This window comes from Symphalangus syndactylus, chromosome 13 (assembly GCF_028878055.3).
Source record: "Symphalangus syndactylus isolate Jambi chromosome 13, NHGRI_mSymSyn1-v2.1_pri, whole genome shotgun sequence".
NCBI lineage: Eukaryota > Metazoa > Chordata > Mammalia > Primates > Hylobatidae > Symphalangus > Symphalangus syndactylus.
In genome coordinates, this window is record NC_072435.2 from 20,858,900 (window position 1) to 20,880,321 (window position 21,422).

The following is a 21,422-nucleotide window of genomic DNA, read 5'->3' on the forward strand; positions in this document are numbered from 1 at the left end:
CTTCATTCTAGGTCATAGATGGTAAGAAGGAGCACTGAGCATTGAAATCGGTTAATTAGCCCCAGGGACCCTGGCTTTATGGTTGTGTAGGGATCAATGGAGGTTTGATCAGCTGGAGCTGGTCACAGTTGCCTTATTTTCATGGGATCTGAACATTGAAAATGCTTATGGTGCCAACACAGGGAAATAGAGTGTCCCAGTCTCTCCCTGAACCTGACACTACCTGTGTGGTGTCTGAGATTATGGTGTCTTGAGTGTTCACTTGATGTTTTCCCAGTTCTTGGAGTGGAGAACCTGTGGATACACCAAGCTCAGAGTCCTGAGTACCAGCCAAGGATTAATGGAAGTGTTCTTATTTCTGGAAACCAATGGAAACAGGTGTAGAAAGCTACTTTAGGAATTCATACCAGTTTGTGCAAATGCTTTGAGGTGTGACTGAGTTTGGACCTATGTACAGCAGGCATCCATTCTTTCTCATAGGAACAAGAAGCCGGGTCAAGATTCAGGCCTGTAATGTGGTTCCCTGAAAAGCTGGGCATCTGTTGTGGAGATGCTGGGATGCTTGGATGGGGAGAGGTGGTCTAATCCAGATCTTCATAGGATCTGTCTGGTTGCACACTGGAGAACAGACTCCTGGGTTAATGAGGCGGTTAGCATTGGGGGAAGTTTACCAGCATAATTCAGATGTGTTGATGGACCAGGTGAGTGCTGTGCAAATGGGAGAAAAGGAGGCATTCTACCTATATTTTTAATAAAGGAACAAGTAGATTTTTGCATGCTGTAGGTGAGGGAGAGAGAGAGAAGAGTCAATGATGACCCCAGGTGTTTTTTGTTTGTTTTTTGTACCTTTTTTTTTTTTTTGAGATGGAGTTTTGCTCTTGTTGCCCAGGCTGGAGTGCAGTGGCGCCATCTCAGCTCACTGCAAATTCTGTCTCCCAGGTTCAAGTGATTCTCCTGTCTCACTCAGCCTCCTGAGTAGCTGGGAATATAGGTGCCCACCACCATGCCTGGCTAATTTTTATATTTTTAGTAGAGATGGGGTTTCACCATGTTGGTCAGGCTGGTCTTGAACTCCTGATCTCAGGTGATCCACCCACCTCGACCTCCCAAAGTGCTGGGATTATAGGTGTGAGCCACCGGCCCAACCACATTTTATTTCTTAATGAAACTGGAAATAGGCAAAATACATTTGAGAAGAAGAAAATGAGTTGCCAGACATAGTGCTTTCAGAGGGCGAGGTGAGAGGATTGCTTGAGCCTAGGAGTTTAAGGCCAGCCTGAGCAACATAATGAGATCCTGTCTCTACAAAAAAATTTAAAAATTTGGTGGGTGTGCAGGCATGTGCCTGTAGTCCTAGTTACTACTGGTGTGGGAGGACGCTTGAGCCCAGGAGGTTGAGGTTGCAGTGAGCTATGATCAAACTACTGCCCTCTTGGCTGGGTGACAGAGCAAGACCTTTTCTCTAAAAATAAATAAGAATTTAAAAAGCAAGCAAAATATATAAATAGACATTTATACTAAAGAAGGAACATCCACTTAATAAAAGGGTAAAAATTTAAAAGACTATCCATATTCTCTGCTGGGCACAGTGGCTCACACCTGTAATCCCAGCACACTGGGAGGCTGAGGCAGGCAGATCATGATGTCAGGAGATTGAGACCATCCTAGCTAACAGGGTGAAACCCCATTTCTATTAAAAATACAAAAAATTGGCCGAGTGTGGTGGCTCACACCTGTAATCCCAGCACTTTGGGAGGCTGAGGCAGGTGGATTACGAGATCAAGAGATCAAGACCATCCTGGCTAACATGGTGAAACCCTGTCTCTACTAAAAATACAAAAAAATCAGCCAGGCGTTGTGGCATGCATCTGTAGTCCCAGCTACTCGGGAGGTTGAGACAGGAGAATTGCTCGAACTCAGGAGGCAGAGGTTGCAGTAGGCTGAGATCACGCCACTGCACTCTAGCCTGGGCGACAGAGAGAGGCTTTGTCTCAAAAAAAAAAAAAAAAAAAGACTATCCATATTCTCTCTTGATAAAAACATGGAAGTGGAATTCATGGACACTGGTGACAGTAACACTAAAGGGAACAACCACATTAATTTTATAGTACACTTTGGTGTTGCTTAAAAAGCTATACATTTGCTGGATGTAGTGGCTCATGCCTGTAATCCCAGCACTTTGGGAGGCCGAGGCGGGTGGATCACCAGGTCAGGAGTTCGAGACCAGCCTGGCCAAGATGGTGAAACCTCGTCTCTACTAAAAATACAAAAAAATTAGCTGAGCATGGTGGCATGAGCCTGTAGTCCCAGCTACTTGGGAGGGTGGGTCAGGAAAATTGCTTGGACCCGCGAGGCAGAGGTTGCAGTAAGGCAAGATTGCGTCACTGCACTCCAGCCTGGGTGACAGAGTGAGACTCCATCTCAAAACAAACAAACAAAAAGCTATACATTTACCTACTCTGATTCAGTTATTGAACCCCCAGATAGTAACACATACAAAAAGAAACATATTTACATAAAGAACTGTACTAAAGTGTCTGTAGTTTTATTTATGGAAGCCAAAAATGAGAAACAGATTAATGATGTATAAACAGATGAATGAATATACAGTGATATTTCATAGCATGTCATCTCAGCAATGTAAAAAGGAGTGAACTACTCAAGTATCATCACTGACAAATCTCAAAATAAATATACTGCATGAGAGCATCCAGGGATAAAGATTAAACACTTCATGACATCAAATCACGTATAAAAATGTAGAAAATATAAAATAATCTATTATAAAGCAAAGTTATCAATGGTCATCTGGAAGGCAGAGGTAAAAACGTTACCAGGCTCCAGGTAAATATGAAGGTGATGGATCATATTACAGGTTTATTATGAATGTCAAAATCACACTGTACAGTTTAAACGTGCAGTTTTGGCCGGGCGCGGTGGCTCATGCCTGTAACCCCAGCAGTTTGGGAGGCCGAGGCGGGCGGATCACAAGGTCAGGAGATTGAGACCATCCTGGCTAACACGGTGAAACCCCATCTCTACTAAAAATAGAAAAATTAGACGGGTGTGGTTGCAGGCGCCTATAGTCCCAGCTACTCAGGAGGCTGAGGCAGAAGAATAGCATGAACCCGGGAGGCGGAGCTTGCAGTGAGCCAAGATCGCGCCACTGCACTCCAGCCTGGGTGACAGAGCCAGACTCCGTCTCAAGAAAATAAATAAATAAATAAATATAAATATAAATAAATATGTGCAGTTTTTGAAAAGTCATTTATTTTGGCCAGGCACGATGGCTAATGCCTGTAATCCCAGGACTTTGGGAGGCTGCAGTGGGCGGATCACCTGAGGTCAGGAGTTTGAGAACAGCCTGGCCAACGTGGTGAAACCTCATCTCTACTAAAAATACAAAAATTAGCTGGGCATGGTGGCAGGTGCCTGTAATCCCAGCTACTCGGGAGGCTAAAGCAGGAGAATCCCTTGAACCTGGGAGGCGGAGGTTGCAGTGACCCAAGATCGTGCCACTGCACTCCAGCCTGGGCCACAAGAGGGAGACTCCATCTCAAAAAAAAGAAAAAGTCATTTATTTCTTATTACAACTTTAGAAATGTAATTTTAAAAATCTGGACTTGATTTTTGCAAGAGATTTATTAACTATTGCTGTATCGTCTCCTCAACCTGAGTGAGGCAACTAGCCTTCATGGTAACAAAAACATGATGAACAATAAAGACCATTTCCAGATGATTCAAAAAGAATGATGGCTGGTCACATGATGGGCCAAGTAGTGGTCTAATGGATATCCCTGCTCCCTGTCTTCTTCCTCCTGCCTATGCAGGAATGACCTTTAGGTCAATTAGACCAGAAGGACTACCACAAATAACAAAATCTTTAGGTTATTCTCTCCAGCACTGACCTCAGCCACACAAGATTCAATGAAGAAGGTCTTGAGAATTTCTGAAGGTATTCATCCTTCACAGCCATGTCTGGATCATAGTGGAAGCCCTTTTAAAATGCATTAGCTCCAAAGAAAATTATGATTTCCACTATAACCTCACAACCTGTGAAGGTACCCTCAATAGCACTGAAACACAATGCACCATCCCTTGTGAAGAAGAGAACAATTTCACGTTGCTCTCAGAAGCACCAGAGATTATGATGAAAACTGCCCCCCTTTCAGGTTGACCTATGAACCCAAAAAATTATGGTAGTTTTGAGATAGTTTCGCTCTTGTTGCTCATCCTGGTGTGGGGTGGCATTACCTGAGCTGACTGCAGCCTCCACATCCCAGGTTAAAGCGATTCTTGTGTCTCAGCCTCCCAAGTAGCTGCGATTATAGGCAAACGCCACGATGCCTGGCTAATTTTGTATTTTTAGTAGAGATGGGGTTTCATCATGTTGGCCAGGCTGGTCTCGAACTCCTGACCTCAACTGACCCTTCTGCCTCGGCCTCCCAAAGTGCTGAGATTACAGACATGAGCCACTGCACCCATCTGCAAATCTAGTTTTCAAACAACTCCACAATGTAAATACAGCTGTCAAGACTGAAGGTGTCTTTAAGCAGCAGAGCCTTTATAATAACACAAACCAGGGAAATAGGAGGCAGGCAGGTTGTCTGATTTGTGACTGGCAGGCTGGAAAATTCCATCTTAAGAATCCTGTGAAGGCAGGCACAGTGGCTCACGCCTGTAATCCTAGCGCTTTGGGAGGTCCAGGTGGGTGGATCACGAGGTCAGGAGATTGAGACCATCATGGCTAACACAGTGAAACCCCGTCTCTACTAAAAATACAAAAAAAAAAAAAAAATTAGCTGGGTGTGGTGGTGGGCGCTTGTAGTCCCAGCTACTCAAGAGGCTGAGGCAGGAGAATGGCGTGAACCCGGGAGGTGGGGCTTGCAGTGAGCTGAGATCGTGCCAGTGCACTACAGCATGGGCGACAGAGTGAGACTCCATCTCAAAAAAAAAAAAAAAAAGAATCCTGTGAGATCCAAGAGATCCCTGAAAAAGGTAGTCCATCTTTTCAAGTCACCAGAAGAGTCCTCTGCACCAAAAATTAGTCAGGTCCGTGGCCTACCTCATCAGACACAAAGAAATGAGAATGGAATAAGTACTGAGAATAATAAAAAAGCCCTCTGGTGGATGAAAGAAAGTTACTTTAGGATCATGATGAGGTAGGGAAATGATGAAACTGTGAGTACCTGCCAAGTGGTAAAGGTGAAATGCCTTTTGCAAGATAACTGGCAGTCACAGAAGTCTGGCAAGGGACATGGGCAGGTTGAAAAATGCAAAGGAGGCCGGGCGCAGTGGCTCATGTCTGTAATCCCAGCACTTTGGGAGGCCGAGGCGGGCGGATCACGAGGTCAGAAGATCGAGACCATCCCGGCTAACACAGTGAAACCCCATCTCTACTAAAAATACAAAAAATTAGCTGGGCATGGTGGCGGGCACCTGTAGTCCCAGCTGCTTGTGAGGCTGACGCAGGAGAATGGCATGAACCCGGGAGGCAGAGCTTGCAGTGATCCGAGATCGTGCCACTGCACTCCAGCCTGGGCGACAGAGTGAGACTCTGTCTCAAAAAAAAAAAAAAGAAAAAAGAAAAATGCAATGGAGCTCCCACATACCTGGAATGTCTGCAGCTATTTGATGTACAGCATTCAATTTAGGCAGATGGCATCCTCATAAGTGGTCTCCTTCAGTGTTATACTGAACAGGAAAAAATTTGCCTGCACATATATGGTATTTTCCTCATGTAAATATTCTGGTGACTAATGAAAGAGGGTGGAAGACTTTCTCACATTCATTGCAGTCAAAAGGCACTTCTTCATTGGGAGCACTCCTTATGTAAAGAAGCTAGAATTCTAGCTAGAGGATACTCCCTGGCTGGGCACGGTAATATTCCCCAGCTGGGTGTGATGGCTCACGCCTTTAATTCCACACTTTAGCCGGGCGCGGTGGCTCACGCTTGTAATCCCAGCACTTTGGGAGGCCGAGGCGGGCGGATCACGAGGTCAGGAGATCGAGACCACGGTGAAACCCCGTCTCTACTAAAAATACAAAAAATTAGCCGGGCGTGGTGGCGGGCTCCTGTAGTCCCAGCTACTCAGAGAGACTGAGGCAGGAGAATGGCGTGAACCCAGGAGGCGGAGCTTGCAGTGAGCCGAGATTGCGCCACTGCACTCCAGCCTGGGCGACAGAGCGAGACTCATCTCAAAAAAAAAAAAAAAAAAAAAAAAATTCCACACGTTGGGAGGCTGAGGCAGGCGGATCACCTGAGGTCAGGAGTTCAAGACCAGCTTGGCCAACATGGTGAAACCCCGTCTCTACTAAAAATACAAAAATTAGCCGGGTGTGGTGGCAGGTGCCTGTAATCACAGCTACTCAGGAGGCTGAGGCAGGAGGGATCGCTTGAACCCAGGAGGCGGAGGTTGCAGTGAGCTGAGATTGGGCCATTGTACTCCAGCCTGGGGGACAAGAGAGAAAACAAAAAAAAAAGAATATTTCCCATCTATCAGACTCATAAGGCCTTGATCCAGTGTGAACTCTGGCGTTCAAGGAGCAAAAAGACTGGGCAAGATAATTTCCAAAATTTGCTTCACTCATAAGGCTTTATTCCAGTATGAACCCTCTGATGTCAAAGGAGCGAAGAACTGTGGTGAAATGATTTTCCACAATCACTGCATTCATATGTCCTTTCTCCAGAATGAACTCTCAAGTGTTTAATAAGGCTGGAGTTTTCAGCAAAGGATTTCCCACACTCACTGCACTCATAAGGCCTTTTTCCAGTGTGAACTATCCTATGTTCAATTAGACTAGAGGTATAAGCAAAGGATTTCCCACATTTATTGTATTCATAAGGCTTTGCTCCAGAGTGAACTTTCCTGTGGTCAATGAAACTCGAGTTTCCAGCAAAGGATTTCCGACATTCGGTACACTCATAAGGCCTTTCTTCAGTATGAACTCTCCTGTGTTTAACAAGACTAGAGTTTGAGAAGTTTGAGAAAAGGATTTCCCACATATACTACACCTATAAGGCCTTTCTCTAGTGTGAACTGTCTGATGTTGCAAGAGTGAAGAGCTTTGGAAAATGTTTTTCCACATTTGCTGCACTCATAAGGTTTGTTCGGTATGATATCTCTGATGAACACAAAGTGCAGAGTTTTGATGAAATAATTTCCCACATTCACTGCACTCATAAGGCCTTTCTCCAGTATGAACTCTCCTGTGTTTAATGAGACTAGAGGTATAAGCAAAAGATTTCCCACACTCACTACACTCATAAGGCCTTTTTCCAGTGTGAACTCTCAGATATATAATGAGGGTAGATCTTCAGCTAAAGGATTTCCCATACTGCCCACACTCATCCTTTTCTCTTGTATGAACTCGCTGATGGTGGATGAGGTTGGACCTGAAGCTAAAGGATTTCCCACATTCACTACATTCATAAGGCCTTTCTCTAGTGTGAACTCTCTAATGCTGCAAGAGTGAAGAGCTTCGGGGAAATGATTTTCCACAGTCACCGCATTCATTAAGGCCTTTCTCCTGTGTGAACTCTCAAGTGTTTAATAAGACTGGAGTTTTCAGCAAAGGATCTCCCACAATCATAAGGCCTCTCTCCAGGGTGAATCCTCCTGTGTTTAATGAGTCTAGATGTATAAGCAAAGGACTTCGCACATGGGTTGCATTCATAATGCTTTGCTCCAGAGTGAAATTTCCTGTGGTTAATGAGACTGGACTTTTCAGCAAGGGCTTTCCAACATTCAGTACACTCATAAGGCCTTTTTCTAGTGTGGAGTGTCTGATGCTGCAAGAGTGAAGAGCTTTGGTGAAATGATTTTCCACACTCACTGCACTCATAGGTTTTTTTGTCCAATATGAAATCTCTCATGAATATGGAGTGTAGGGTTTTGGTGAAATAATTTCCCATATTTGCTGCACTCATAAGGCCTTTCTCCAGTGCGAACATTCCCATGCTTGTGATCTCCTCTGGGTTCAGTGAGGCAGGATTTGTTCTTAAATAATTTCCTATATTCCCCACACTCATAAGGCGTTTCTCCACTATGACCTCCCTGCTCTTTGTATATATGTATACACATGCTCTGCTTAGAAGGTGCTGCCTCATCTTCCCCTCCATGCCAACAAGCTAAAAGCAAAGAAATGCTGGTGAGGTACATGTTGACTTTGTTGAGTATGCGGCCTACCCACAAGAGTATCTCACGAACCAAAAAACTAGTCTATGGAATTATTTGTGAAGGGGTGGCCTGCCCCTCCACACCTGTGGGATATCTTGTCAGGTGGGATGAGAGACTGAGAAAAGAAATAAGACACAGAGACAAAGTATAGAGAAACAACAGTGGGCCCAGGAGACTAGCACTCAGCGTATGGTGGACCTGCACCGGCACCGGTCTCTGAGTTCCCTCAGTTTTTTTTTTTTTTTTTTTTTTTTTTTTGAGATGGAGTCTCGCTCTGTCGCCCAGGTTGGAGTGCAGTGGCGCAATCTCGGCTCACTGCAAGCTCCGCCTCCCAGGTTCATGCCATTCTCCTGCCTCAGCCTCTCCCAGTAGCTGGGACTACAGGCGCCCGCCACCACGCCCGGCTAATTTTTTGTATTTTTAATAGAGACGGGGTTTCACCGTGGTCTCGATCTCCTGACTTCATGATCCGCCCGCCTCGGCCTCCCAAAGTGCTGGGATTACAAGCGTGAGCCACCGCGCCCGGCCGAGTTCCCTCAGTTTTTATTGATTATTATTTTCATTATCTCAGCAAGAGGAATGCGTTAGGAGAGCAGGGTGATAATAAGGAGAAGGTCAGCAAAAAAACATGTGAGCAAAAGAATCTATGTCATAATTAAGTTCAAGGGGAGGTATATGCCTGGATGTGCACGTAGGCCAGATTTATGTTTCTCTGCACCCAATCATCTCAGTGGAGTAAAGAATAACAAGGCAGCATTGCTGCCAACGTCTCACCTCCTGCCATAGGGTGGCTTTACTCCTATCTCAGAATTGAACAAATGTACAATCGGGTTTTATACCAAGACATTCAGTTCCCAGGGGCAGGCAGGAGACAGTGGCCTTCCTCTATCTCAACTGCAAGAGGCTTTCCTCTTTTACTAATCCACCTGAGCACAGACCCTTCACGGGTGTCGGGCTGGGGGACCGTCAGGTCTTTCTCATCCCATGAGGCCATATTTCAGACTATCACACGGGGAGAACCTCTGACAATACCCGGCTTTCCAGGGCAGAGGTCCCTGTGGCTTTTCACAGTGCATTGTGCCCCTGGTTTATCGAGACTAGAGAATGGCGATGACTTTTACCAATCATACTGCTTGTAAACATTTTGTTAACAAGGCACGTCCTGCACAGCCCTAGATCCCTTAAACCTTGATTCCATACAACACATGTTTTTGTGAGCTCAAGGTTGGAGAAAAGAGGTTGGGGCAAAGTAGCTGGGGCAAAGTTATAGATTAACAGCATCTCAGGGCAAAGCAATTGTTCAAGGTACAGGTCAAAATGGAATTTCTTATGTCTTCCCTTTCTACAGACACAGTAACAGTCTGATCTCTCTTTCTTTTTCCTACAATTTGCACGCACAGGGAGTTGGGTTCAGGTTGAGGTTGGGGCTGCTTAGCATTATCACAGACGTAGGAGGCCTCATGATTATCACATATGTAAACGAGGCAACAGACAGAGTAAAGAGGGTCTATAACTCCTTCTGCAAACTTGTCTGTGGAATCTTATTTGCTGATGACATGCGAGTGCTATTTAGAAGAATATGTCCAGGCCCCCACAAGATGACTAGAGCACACAACCTTTGGTCAGGGACTGTTAAATATGGGTATATAGTCCGGGCGCGGTGGCTCAGGCCTGTAATCCCAGCACTTTGGGAGGCTGAGGCGGGTGGATCACGAGGTCAGGAGATCAAGACCATCCTGGCTAACACAGTGAAACCCCATCTCTACTAAAAAAAAAAAACCACAAAAAATTAGCTGGGCATGGTCGCGGGCGCCTGTAGTCCCAGCTACTCGGGAGGCTGAGGCAGGAGAATGGCGTGAACCCGGGAGGCGGAGCTTGCAGTGAGCCAAGATCACGCCACTGCACTCCAGCCTGGGAGACAGAGCGAAACTCCGTCTCAAAAAAAAAAAAAAAGGGTATATAATTCATAATACAAAATATATGAGGCAATATTGAAGACCACTGCAGACAGTGAGAAAAATAGGTGAGGCTGGGCATGGTGGCTCACACCTGTAATCCCAGCACTTTGGGAGGCCGAGGCAGGCGGATCACCTGTGGTCAGGAGTTTGAGACCAGCCTGACCAATATGATGAAATCCTGTCTCTACTACAAATACAAAAATTAGGCGGGTATGGTGGGGGGCACCTATAATCCCAGCTACTCAGGAGGCTGAGACAGTAGAATTGCTTGAACTTGGGAGGCAGAGGTTGCAGTGAGCCGAGATCGTGCCATTGCACTCCAGCCTTGGCAACAACAGAGTGAAACTCTGTCTCAAAAAAAAAAAAAAAAGAAAAAGAAAAAGAAAAAAAGAAAAATAGGTGAGACGTGGAGTCCAGAAATATGAAAATTAGTTCTGGGCTGGATTTAGACTGATAAATTGGCAAACTCTCAAGAATGGGGAAGATAGAAATAATGTGGGGATACTTTTGTTGGCACCAAAATACTAGTCCTGTCCTAACGCAAATACTATTCCTAAGAACGAGTCTCCCCTAGGAACATCTTGCTAAGGCTGGACTTGTTTGCATCTTTGGGACAACCAAGGGCTTTTCATTTCACCACCAAGATGAGCAACTACGTAGAATCTGGATAATGTAAGTACTAAGGCAAAAACAGGACAGATGAACAGCCCATACTGGCTCAGAACAACTCTGCATTTGATATTCCACAGGAAAAGAAACTAAATATTACAAAAAGAATCCCTTCATATTTATTTTTAGAGATGAGGACCTGCTATGTTTTCCAGTCTGGCCTCAAACTCCTGGGCTCCCAGTAGCCTCTGAATTGCTGGGATGACAGGTGAGTGTCATTATGCCTGGTGAAATACTACAAAAATAATTTTGAAGTAGGGTATTGGAAGAATAGGCTGTGGTTCATGTAAGTAATTGCAAGAATCGGCTGTGGTTCATGTATGCCATCACGGGATGAACAAATGTGAGCTAAAGGAAATGGAACCCGAGACAAACAGAAGCCTTAGATCTGCACAGTCACCCAGAAAGGCAGAGGACAACCAAGATGGGATGCATTAGGGTGACTTTAAGACTTCTGACCATGGCTTTTTCCCTGGGAGCCTGCAACAAAGTAGTTTGGGGCTGCTCAAGGAAAGGAGGAGTGCAGTACATGTATCTCAGTACTACCAACCACAGAACTGATCCAGAGAATTGGAGAATGAAGCTGTGCCATGGTCTTGATGTGAAAAAGACATTCTTACCAAGAGGGATAAAGGGGAGGGGCAGAGACTAACTCAGGTCACAGTTAAGTATGAGTACCTTATCCAGGGAGGATATAAGTGTCAAGGTTTGCAGCATCACATCATGGTACAGGCATCCCTAGCCTCATTAAGAAGACTCCATTCCTCCAGGGAAAAGTTTACAGCCACATCTTCAAAGGTCACACTGCTCTGTTATGATGGGGATAGATGAAACCACAAGTGGCCCCTATGCTGAAGACCCACAATCCACTTCCCCAACATATCTACCCTTGCCCATCCTCCTCCTCCCAGGATCCCCAACTCAGAGGAGAAACTGCCCACTAGTGCCACTCTGTCCTCATGGGACCACTGATGAGGACACATAGCCATCAGCAACAAGAGGCAGATAAACAAATAGGTAACTATGCTGTGGTCCTGAATAAGGGGTTCCATCTCCTCCTTTCTAGCAATTCCCCTGCTATAGCAAAGGTCACATGAATCCCAGTGCAGTTCCTAAGAACCTTCAAACATAATCCCTGTGTACCTATACATCCTTCCCATCTCTGGACACCACAGACACATGTCAATCGCCACCAACACCTAACTGCCCCACATCACAGGCCTCTCTCTGGCCTTGCCAGAAGTTAAAGTATTTTATTCCCCCTTTCTTCTACTGATAAGGGTAGCAGTCTAACCCTAGGGTTATAGTGATGGCCAAACACACAATACCTGACGCTGAACACAAGTCGTCAAGAAAGTCAATTAATCAAATATGCTCACAGCTTGAGAGAAGAGACACTACTCACCACAGATAGCCACATGGGGTTGCACTATGCATAAGAGAGAGCAACCAGGGACTGTGGTATGTAAGCTTTGCTGAATCAAGAAGGTGTGGTAGCCCCTGATTCCCTTGAAAGGATGCAACTGGCATGTTTTTAATTTTTGAGACAGGGTCTCGCTCTGTCACCCCTGCTGGAGTGTAGTGGCGCAATTACAGCTCACTGCAGCCTGAACTTTCCAGGTTTCAGAGATCCTCCTACCTCAGCCTCCCAAGTGGCTGGGACCATAGGTGTGCGACACCACACCCAGCTGTAACTGGCTTGTTTGAATTAACTCTGCAAGTAGAAATGAAATTCAAACTTGCTACAAATAAATAATAACCAGGAACTCTGCTTAGTCCTCTTGATTAAAAGGGTAGTTAGGCTAGGACATGTTATCCAAAAGAGCAGAGTGGGGAGGGGGATTTGCACTCAGACCATTTGAGGTAGTACTAGTATCACCAGATATGAAGGTAGCACATGATATTGACCTTAAATTTAAGGCTCACACCATAATATGGCTGACATCATCCACAGTAGTCTTGGTAAATTAAAAAGCAATCAAAAATTATCACAGAATTCCAATGGTTCCTAATAGCAGTGGTAGTACCAAATCACTATACGAAACCCTCCATGCATAAATCCACAGAAAAAAAGAACGTTAGTGTTTTCAGGTATTCATAGCCCTATTCCACTTCTGTGCTGCATTTGTTATCTTCAGAAATTATGACTTTCTTCTGTCCACCTAATACCATTCAAAGCCTAGACCCATTGGCCATCAATCTCAGGCCTAGCGACTCTCACAAGGTGACTTTATTTGCCTCCATATCCACCAGGCTGAATGAAACACCCCAGGCCCCACAAAAGTCATCTCAATATCGTGGTGTGGCCACAGAGTGGCGAATTAGCACAAGCTCCAGCCTGAGTGTCATCTTCCCTCAGCTACTCCTATGCTTCTGCTTGCATCTCATGTCTATTCATTCCTTGGAAGCCTATGTCACCTGCCAAACCAGGCTGTCAGATATATTCTCCCTTCATGACCATTTACCTCCCTCACCTGTTTTCTGAAGTACAATACCATCGCCAGGTACACAAGCAGGAAACCCAACCTCCACTTCTTGTCTTCCTAGTAGTGTCACTACCATAATCTGAAGGTTGCCCCTTCCAAATGTGATCCATGACTCACTCATCTTGCTCCACACAGTGGCTACCATATATTGGATATCTCCAATATTAACCCTTCCCCAGATATTCGCATCCATGGGTCTAGGTGCCCAATTGATAGCTCCACTAAGTAGTATCTAATACATTTCAGAATCTTAACATGGCTGTGATACTGTGAAATATATATTTGGTCATCTCCTTTCCTGGCATGGAACTCCTAAAATTCATGAAATTCTCAAATTTTTAAGTGACTTTGAATGGTAATGAGTTGAATGATAGTTGGTAACCCCTAAATAACTTCAGGATGGAGACTGGTCAGGGAAAAGACTATGTCGGGATTTGAGGTCTGGAAAGTTCAGCCCCATACCCCAATCTCCAGAAAGGGGAGAGGAGCTAAAGGCTAAGCTGACCAGCACTGGCCAATGACTTAATCAATCGTGCCTATGAATGAAGCCTCCATAAAACCTCATAAACAGAGGGTTTGGGGAGCTTCCAGATGGCTAAACACATGGACATTCCTGGCGGGTGGTGTGCCTGGAGGAGATCATGAAAGCTCTGTCTCTTCCCCCTATGCATTTTTTCAAATGTAACCTTTGTAATAAATATTCTTTAAAATAAACTGGCAAATTAAAGTGTCTCCCTAAGTTTTGTGACTGGCTCTAGCAAATTAATGGATGCCGAGAAAGTGGTCACGGGAACCTGATTTATAGCAAGTCGGTCAGAAGCACAGGAAAAAAAAAAAAAACATTCTGGGGCTTGTGATTGGCATCAAAAGGGGTTGGCGGACAGTCCCGTAGGACTAAGACTTCACCCTGTGGGATCTGATGTCCACTGGAGAACTACTTGGTGTATGAGGAAAACCATTCACACATTATCTAGTCACAGAAGTACTCTTGTGTTGCTTGTTGTGGGGGAGAGCAGAGCAAAAGCAATTTGTGTTTTTTTCCACTCAGAATGGCCAAAACAAACCCGATAGCCTCAGTGAATATTACACCTGCTATCAACTTGCTCATCTCAGTTGCAGCTCCCATTGCTACAGCTGCTAAGACCAAAAACCCAGGGTGTTTCCTGAATCCTCTCAAGCTCTCACTGTTCACATTAAAAAACCGAGTTGCCCCTTTAAAAAACACAAATCCAGAATCTAGCCACATTGCCTAAGACACAACTCTAGTCCATTAATCCTCATCTGGACTAGGGCAGTAGCTTCCAGTTTGATCTTCCTCCTCCCTCAACCCCACAGTCTGTTGTCCACTCTGTAACCAGAGCCTGTTAAAACACTGGTAACATCATTTAACCCCCTCCAGTTTCACTTTCTTTTTTTTTCTTTTGAGATGGATTCTCACTTTGTTGCTCAGGCTGGAGTGCAGATTGGCACAATCTTGGCTCACTGCAGCCTCCATCTCCCAGGTTCAAGGGAGTCTTACACCTCAGTCTGCAAGTAGCTGAGATTCCAGGCACCCACCACCATGCCCAGCTGATTTTGGTATTTTTAGTAGAGACTGGGTTTTACCATGTTGGCCAGGCTGGTCTAGATCTCCTGACCTCAAGTGATCCACCCGCCTTGACCTCCCAAAGTGCTGGGATTACAGGCGACAGCCACCACGCCCGGCCTCTCCATTTTCACTTCCAAGCATTTGCACATCCCTGTATCATTCCTGGGTTAACCCACCACATGTGTTTCCCACCGGTTGACAAACATGAAAACACTTCTCCATAGCCTGTGTCAGTGACTTAGGTTTGGGGTTTGAGGATTTTGCAAGATCCCCAGATCGAAGGACAGGAGAAATTGCACTTAAGAGTCCTAGGAGGCCTGACCAGACCGGCGGCTCACGCCTGTAATCCCAGCACTTTGGGAAGCCAAGGCGGGAGGCTTGCTTGAGCCCAGGAGTTTCCAACCATCTTGGGCAACATGGCAAAACCCTGTCTCTATTAAAAATATAAAAACTAACCAGTTTCTCGGGAGACTGAGATGGGAGGATCACCTGAGCCTGGGGAGGTCAAGGCTATGCTGAGCCATGATCGCGTCACTGCACTCTAACCTGGGTACCAAGAGTGACACCCTGTCGCTAAATAAATAAATAAATTCCCAGGACACTAAGATCTAGACATGTAGGTGAGGATGAGGACCAGTGAGGGATTAGAGCATCCTCTACTTCCTTCTGTGGGTTCCTTAAGTGCTTCCATAGCCATGAGAAGGTGTGCTAAAAGGCGGGGCTTTCAGGAAAGTGTCCGTGCTGGGATTTGATAGACTCAGGTTTCTCTGTAAGCTTTTTTTGGCCCTGGAGCCAGGTAACCTCAGGCTGAGTCTCTAATCTTGTGGCCCAGTGCTCAATGTCACCTCTTACCAGCTATGTGACCTTGAGCAAAGATTCAACCTCTCAATGCCTCAATGTCCTCATCACCGCCTTACACTCCGTTCTTCCTTTTCGGAATCTTTTAACACAGATTTCTTTTGTTTGAAACTGTCCATGGCTTCTGTGGTCCTCACAAGGATCAGTCTCAGCCTGGTACTGAGGAAATAACTCCGCCTCATACTTTGTTCTCAGTGGACACAAGATGTCCCTGTGTTCCGAATCTTCCTGGCGCAGTCGTGCCTCCAGGTCTTTGCCTAAGCCGGTCCCTCGGCCAGTCTCGCTCTCCCGAAAGCATCTACTCCATGTCGGAAACAGGGATTCCACCCGCCGGCACCTCTCGGTCTCTGACAGAGGCCTGGGCTGCAAGGAGGCGAGGAGGCGCCCCACATGATCAGGGGTCTCAGGGTCTGTGTGGGGATGGCAGGTGAGGCCTGGAGGTCGCAGCGCTCACTTGACCGGCCGCCACGACTTCATGCGCGCGGGGACGCAGGCCGGGCGGTCCCTGTGCTCGTCCTGTCCCAGGTAGCGACTAGCGGCGTCGCCGAGCCTCAGATCCGCCTGTGTGCAATGGGCACAACCACTCCTTTCGCGCTCTCTCGGTTCTGACATAGAGGTACTGACGCAGCATAGCGGGATGGACCTGACAAGCCAAAATGGTCGTCGCGGCGAGGACGCAGGAAGTCCCTGCTTGACGTTATGTGCCTCCGCAATGGCGCGGCTTCTCTCAGGCTTCATCGGGCTTTCCGTTTCAGAGATGATTCTGGGTAATATTTAAGTTCGGAGAGACCCGCGGCGCTTAAAGGCCGCCTCCAACCCGACTTTCGGAAGAAGGGGCCAAGCTCCAGCGCGAGGGGGCGCTAGGAAATGGTGACTCCAGGTCCAGTTGCGAGGAGGCTCCGGCATCTTAGAAGAGGCCATTCGCCCAGCCTGGGCGACAGAGCGAGACTCCGTCTCAAAAAAAAAAAAAAAAAAAAAAAAAAAAAAAGAGGCCATTCGCACATTTCTGGGAGTACTGTGTGGAACTGATTACCCGTGTGTTTGGAGACTTATTTCAGAATTTGTGATGCTGAGCTTCTTTGCAGAATCTAAGACATCATTTGAGATGCCATGAAAAGCCACGAATCAAAATGGACACTTCATTCCATAGGGTCATAAAGACATAAATTGCATCTACTGGAAGCTAAAGCTAGTATGTCTGTGTGTGTGTGTATATATATATATATATATATATATATATATATTTTTTTTTTTTTTTTTTTTTTTTTTTTTGAGAACGGGGTCTCGCTCTGTAGCCCAGGCTGGAGTGCAGTGGCGCAATCTCGGCTCACTGCAAGCTCCGCCTCCCGGGTTCACGCCATTCTCCTGCCTTAGCCTCCCAAGTAGCTGGGACTACAGGCGCCCGCCACCACACCTGGCTAATTTTTTGTATTTTTAGTAGAGACGGGGTTTCAATGTGTTAGCCAGGATGATCTTGATCTCCTGACCTCGTGATCCACCCGCCTTGGCCTGCCAAAGTGCTGGGATTACAGGCGTGAGCCACTGCGCCCAGCCTAAAGCTCATAAATATTTTTAAAGGCTATATATACATATAATATATATGAATGTATATGCATGCTTTGTACTACATATAAATTTGTAAAAATTTCATTATGATTTGTAAATTAACCAGTTATTTTAAGTGGAATGAGAATTAAAAAGTATTACAATAACATTCTGACCTAGAATATTGACATAATATTCACTCACTACTTATATATATGTTTTGCTGAGATGGGGTCTTGCCCTGTCGCCCAGGCTGGAGTGCAGTGGTGTGATCTCAGCTCACTGCAACCTCCGCCTCCGGGGTTCAAGCAATTCTCCTGCCTCAGCCTCCCAAGTAGCCAGGATTACAGGAATGTGCCACTACACCCAGCTAATTTTTGTATTTTTAGTAGAGACAGGGTTTCACCATGTTGACTTGGCTGGTCTCAAACTCCGGACCTCAGGTGATCCACCTGCTTTAGCCTCTCAAAGTGCTGGGATTACAGGCGTGAGCCACTGCGCCCGGCCAGTAGTCACTTATATTTTATCAGGCACATTTTACTGAACTGGATTTTATTATCTTATTTATTTATTTGAGATGGAGTCTCACTCTGTCGCCCAGGCTGGAGTGCAGTGGCACATCTCGGCTCACTGCAACCTCTGCCTCCCGGGTTCAAGCAAGTCTCCTGCCTCAGCCTCCTGAGTAGCTGGGTCTACAGGCGCATGCCGGCTCGTTCGGCTAATTTTCTGTATTTTAATAGAGACAGGGTTTCACCATCTTGCCTAGGGTGGTCTCGAACTCCTGAGCTCAGGCAACTCGCCTGCTTCAGCCTCCCAAAGTGCTGGGATTACAGGCGTGAGCCACCGTGCCTGCATGAACTGAATTTTTTTAAAGAGACTATGTCGCCCAGGCCTTACTCAAACTCGAGCTCAAATAATCCTCCTGTCTCAGCCTTTTGAGAAGCTGGGACTACAGAACCATGGTGCCTGGCTTTAAAGTAAATTTCTTTTTTTTTTTTTTTTTTTTTTTTTTTGAGACGGAGTCTCGCTCTATCGCCCAGGCAGGAGTGCAATGGCGCGATCTCGGCTCACTGCAAGCTCCACCTCCCGGGTTCACGCCATTCTCCTGCCTCAGCCTCTCCAAGTAGCTGGGACTACAGGCGCCCGCCACCACGCCCGGCTAATTTTTTGTATTTTTAGTAGAGACGGGGTTTCACTGTGGTCTTGATCTCCTGACCTCGTGATCCGCCCGCCTCGGCCTCCCAAAGTGCTGGGATTACAAGCGTGAGCCACCGCGCCCGGCCTAAAGTAAATTTCTTAAGAGTCTAAAATTCTCCAGCTTCCTAGTGCATTCAAATGAAGAATGATTGAAATAAAAATGCTGCTTGTTTTCCCAAGTTATTCTCTGTTGCTAACATTTTATTAATTTAATTTGAAAAAGTAAAACTTGCATTAAAATTCTGGAAAGAAAAAAAAAATGTCTCCTAATAAACCAGAAACTTAACTATGGAAACAGAAGATTCAGTATGTAGAATAATGTACTCTAACAGCATTTGCCACTGTGCATTTTAGGATCATGAATTGGATCAGTTTAAAGATATTTGAAAGATAATTAATTAGGCTGGGCATGGTGGCTCACGCCTGTAATCCCAGTACTTTGGGAGGCCGAGGCGGCTGTATCACCTGAGGTCAGGAGTTCAAGACCAGCTTGGCCAACATGGTCAAGAAACCCCGTCTCTACGAAAAATAGAAAAATTAGCTGGGCATGGTGGCAGGCACCTGTAATCCCAGCTACTCGGGAGGCTGAAGTAGGAGAATCACCTGAACCTGGGAGGCAGCGGTTGCAGTGAGCTGAGATTGTGCCACTGCACTTCAGCCTGGGTGACAGAGTGAGACTCCATCTCAAAAAAAAAAAAAAAATTAAAAAAGAATTAACCAGGTAGACCAAGTAGAGGTTAGTAAAGTTACTTGTTTTAGAGTAAGTAATTCAAAGGAGAAAATATACTACAACAAATTTATTTATTTTTTGAGACGGAGTTTCACTCTATCACCCAGGCTGGAGTGCAGTGGAGCCATCTTGGCTCACTGCAACCTCCACCTCCCGGGTTCAAGCAATTCTCCTGCCTCAGCCTTCTGAGTAGCTGGGACTGCAGGTGCATGCCACCACACCCGGCTAATTTTTTTTTAGTAGAGACAGGGTTAGCCATGTTGGCCAGGCTGGTCTCAAACTCCTGACCCCAGATGATCCACCTGCCTCAGCCTCCCAAAGTGCTGGGATTACAGGCGTGAACCACCGCGCCCGGCCAACAACAAATTTATGTAAATCATGTAAAAATTTATCAGGGAATATATTGATTTATATATCACATTAAAATTGAACAAAACTAAGAAATTACTAGCATAATCAAAATACCAAAAAGTTAGAGTGATAAAGCACACTAATATATTGAGAATAGGAAGGAAATCTAAATATTTTGTACAGAAATTTTCTTTTGAGACGGAATTTTGCTCTTGTTGCCCAGGCTGGAGTGCAACAGCATGATCTCAGCTCACCGTAAACTCCACCTCCCAGGTTCAAGCGATTCTCCTGCCTCAGCCTTCCCAAGTAGCTGGGATTATAGGCATGCGCCACCAAGCCCAGCTAATTTTGTATTTTTAGTAGAGATGGGGTTTTTTTATGTGGGTCAGGCTGTTCTCGAACTCCCGACCTCAGGTGATCTGCCCACCTCGGCCTCCCAAAGTGCTGGGATTACAGGCATGAGCCACCATGCCCAGCCTTGTACAGAAATTTTCATATAAATTTTAGTCATATATAAGCAGAACAATTCATTTCTTATGTGAATTAACAAAAGTTGTATTAATTATACAGACAGGAGCCTACAGATCCTAAAACTGCTCTCATTACTAAAAACTTTGTCTTTATAAACTACAGATTTTCTCTGACTACAAAGGTTTTGTGGGAATATAATCAGGGTGTTATCAAGAAAATTTTGGTTGGGCGTGGTGGCTCATGCTTGTACTCCCAGCACTTTAGGAGGCTGAGGCAGGTGGATCACCTGATGTCAGGAGTTTGAGACCAGCCTGGCCAACAGAGCAAAACCCCGTCTCTACTAAAGATACAAAAATCCGGGCATGGTGGCGGGCACCTGTAATCCCAGCTACTCTGGAGGCTGAGACAGGAGAATCACTTGAACCTGGGAGGTGCAGGTTGCAGTGAGCTGAGAACACGCCATTGCACTCCAGCCTGGGCAACAAGAGTGAAACTCTGTCTCAAAAATAAAAGAAAAGAGAAAATTTCACTCTCCACAGAAGTGACAGGAAGATATGTATCAGCGAGTGTGAGTGATCATAACATGGTTAATTTGAATAAGCCATTTTATGACTTCTAGATGACATCCCACACACCTGTATTGATTCAGAATCACTGGACATCTTTCCAGCAAGAAGGGAATAAAATACTAGTAACGGTGAAAATAAAATGTACCTATAAAACATGTTGTCATTAAGTAACATTTAGGGATTAAGATGTTTTACATCCTTGACTATCTTGCTATTTGTAATTTATAATCTTTATTCATGTAACTTAAGTACTTTTCCATTCACTAAATGGGACAGGAAGTTTTAACTCTTGCATTCAACACGTTAATGAAATAGTCCTGCAGCTCGCATTTGTAAATCATGTTCCCAAAAGGATAAAAATGCATATCCAAAAAATGTTATAAGGACACTAAACGTCTACTCAAAAAAGTCTTCTTGTTCTTCACTTTATGTGAATAAAGCTCTTTTTCTTTTTGAGACAGTCTCGCTCTGTCGCCCAGGCTGGAGTGCAGTGATGCAATAATTTCTCATCATCCACTCTCCATCACTTCTAAATTTTCTAAGATATGACAATTTCTTCTAAGATTTTGACACTTATCTGGGAATAGTAATTGCTTATTAAATCAATATTTGCCATGGTGGTTGCAACGTTGACATTCCTGCAGGTGTGGAACAAAACCATCTGTTTCCTGAGAAATTATCTTGCATTCCATGATCCAACTTCCTTGCTAGGAAGTGATTATCATTTCACCTGTAAGTGCAGTGATAGTGTCTGCATGAAGACTGGGGATTATCTCTGAAAAACAGCTGAGGACTGAGCTACTTACAAAGTTATTAATGT

At 45.3% G+C, this 21,422-nt stretch overlaps 1 protein-coding gene and 1 pseudogene across 1 annotated transcript in view; both read right to left on the minus strand.

Moving 5' to 3' along the window:
- LOC129461052 (zinc finger protein 587) overlaps positions 1-21,422 on the minus strand; it is a 125,628-nt gene that overhangs the window by 92,760 nt on the left and 11,446 nt on the right. The gene's annotated exons all lie outside the window — the stretch shown is intronic.
- Positions 7,421-20,921, minus strand: LOC129460601 (uncharacterized; annotated as a pseudogene).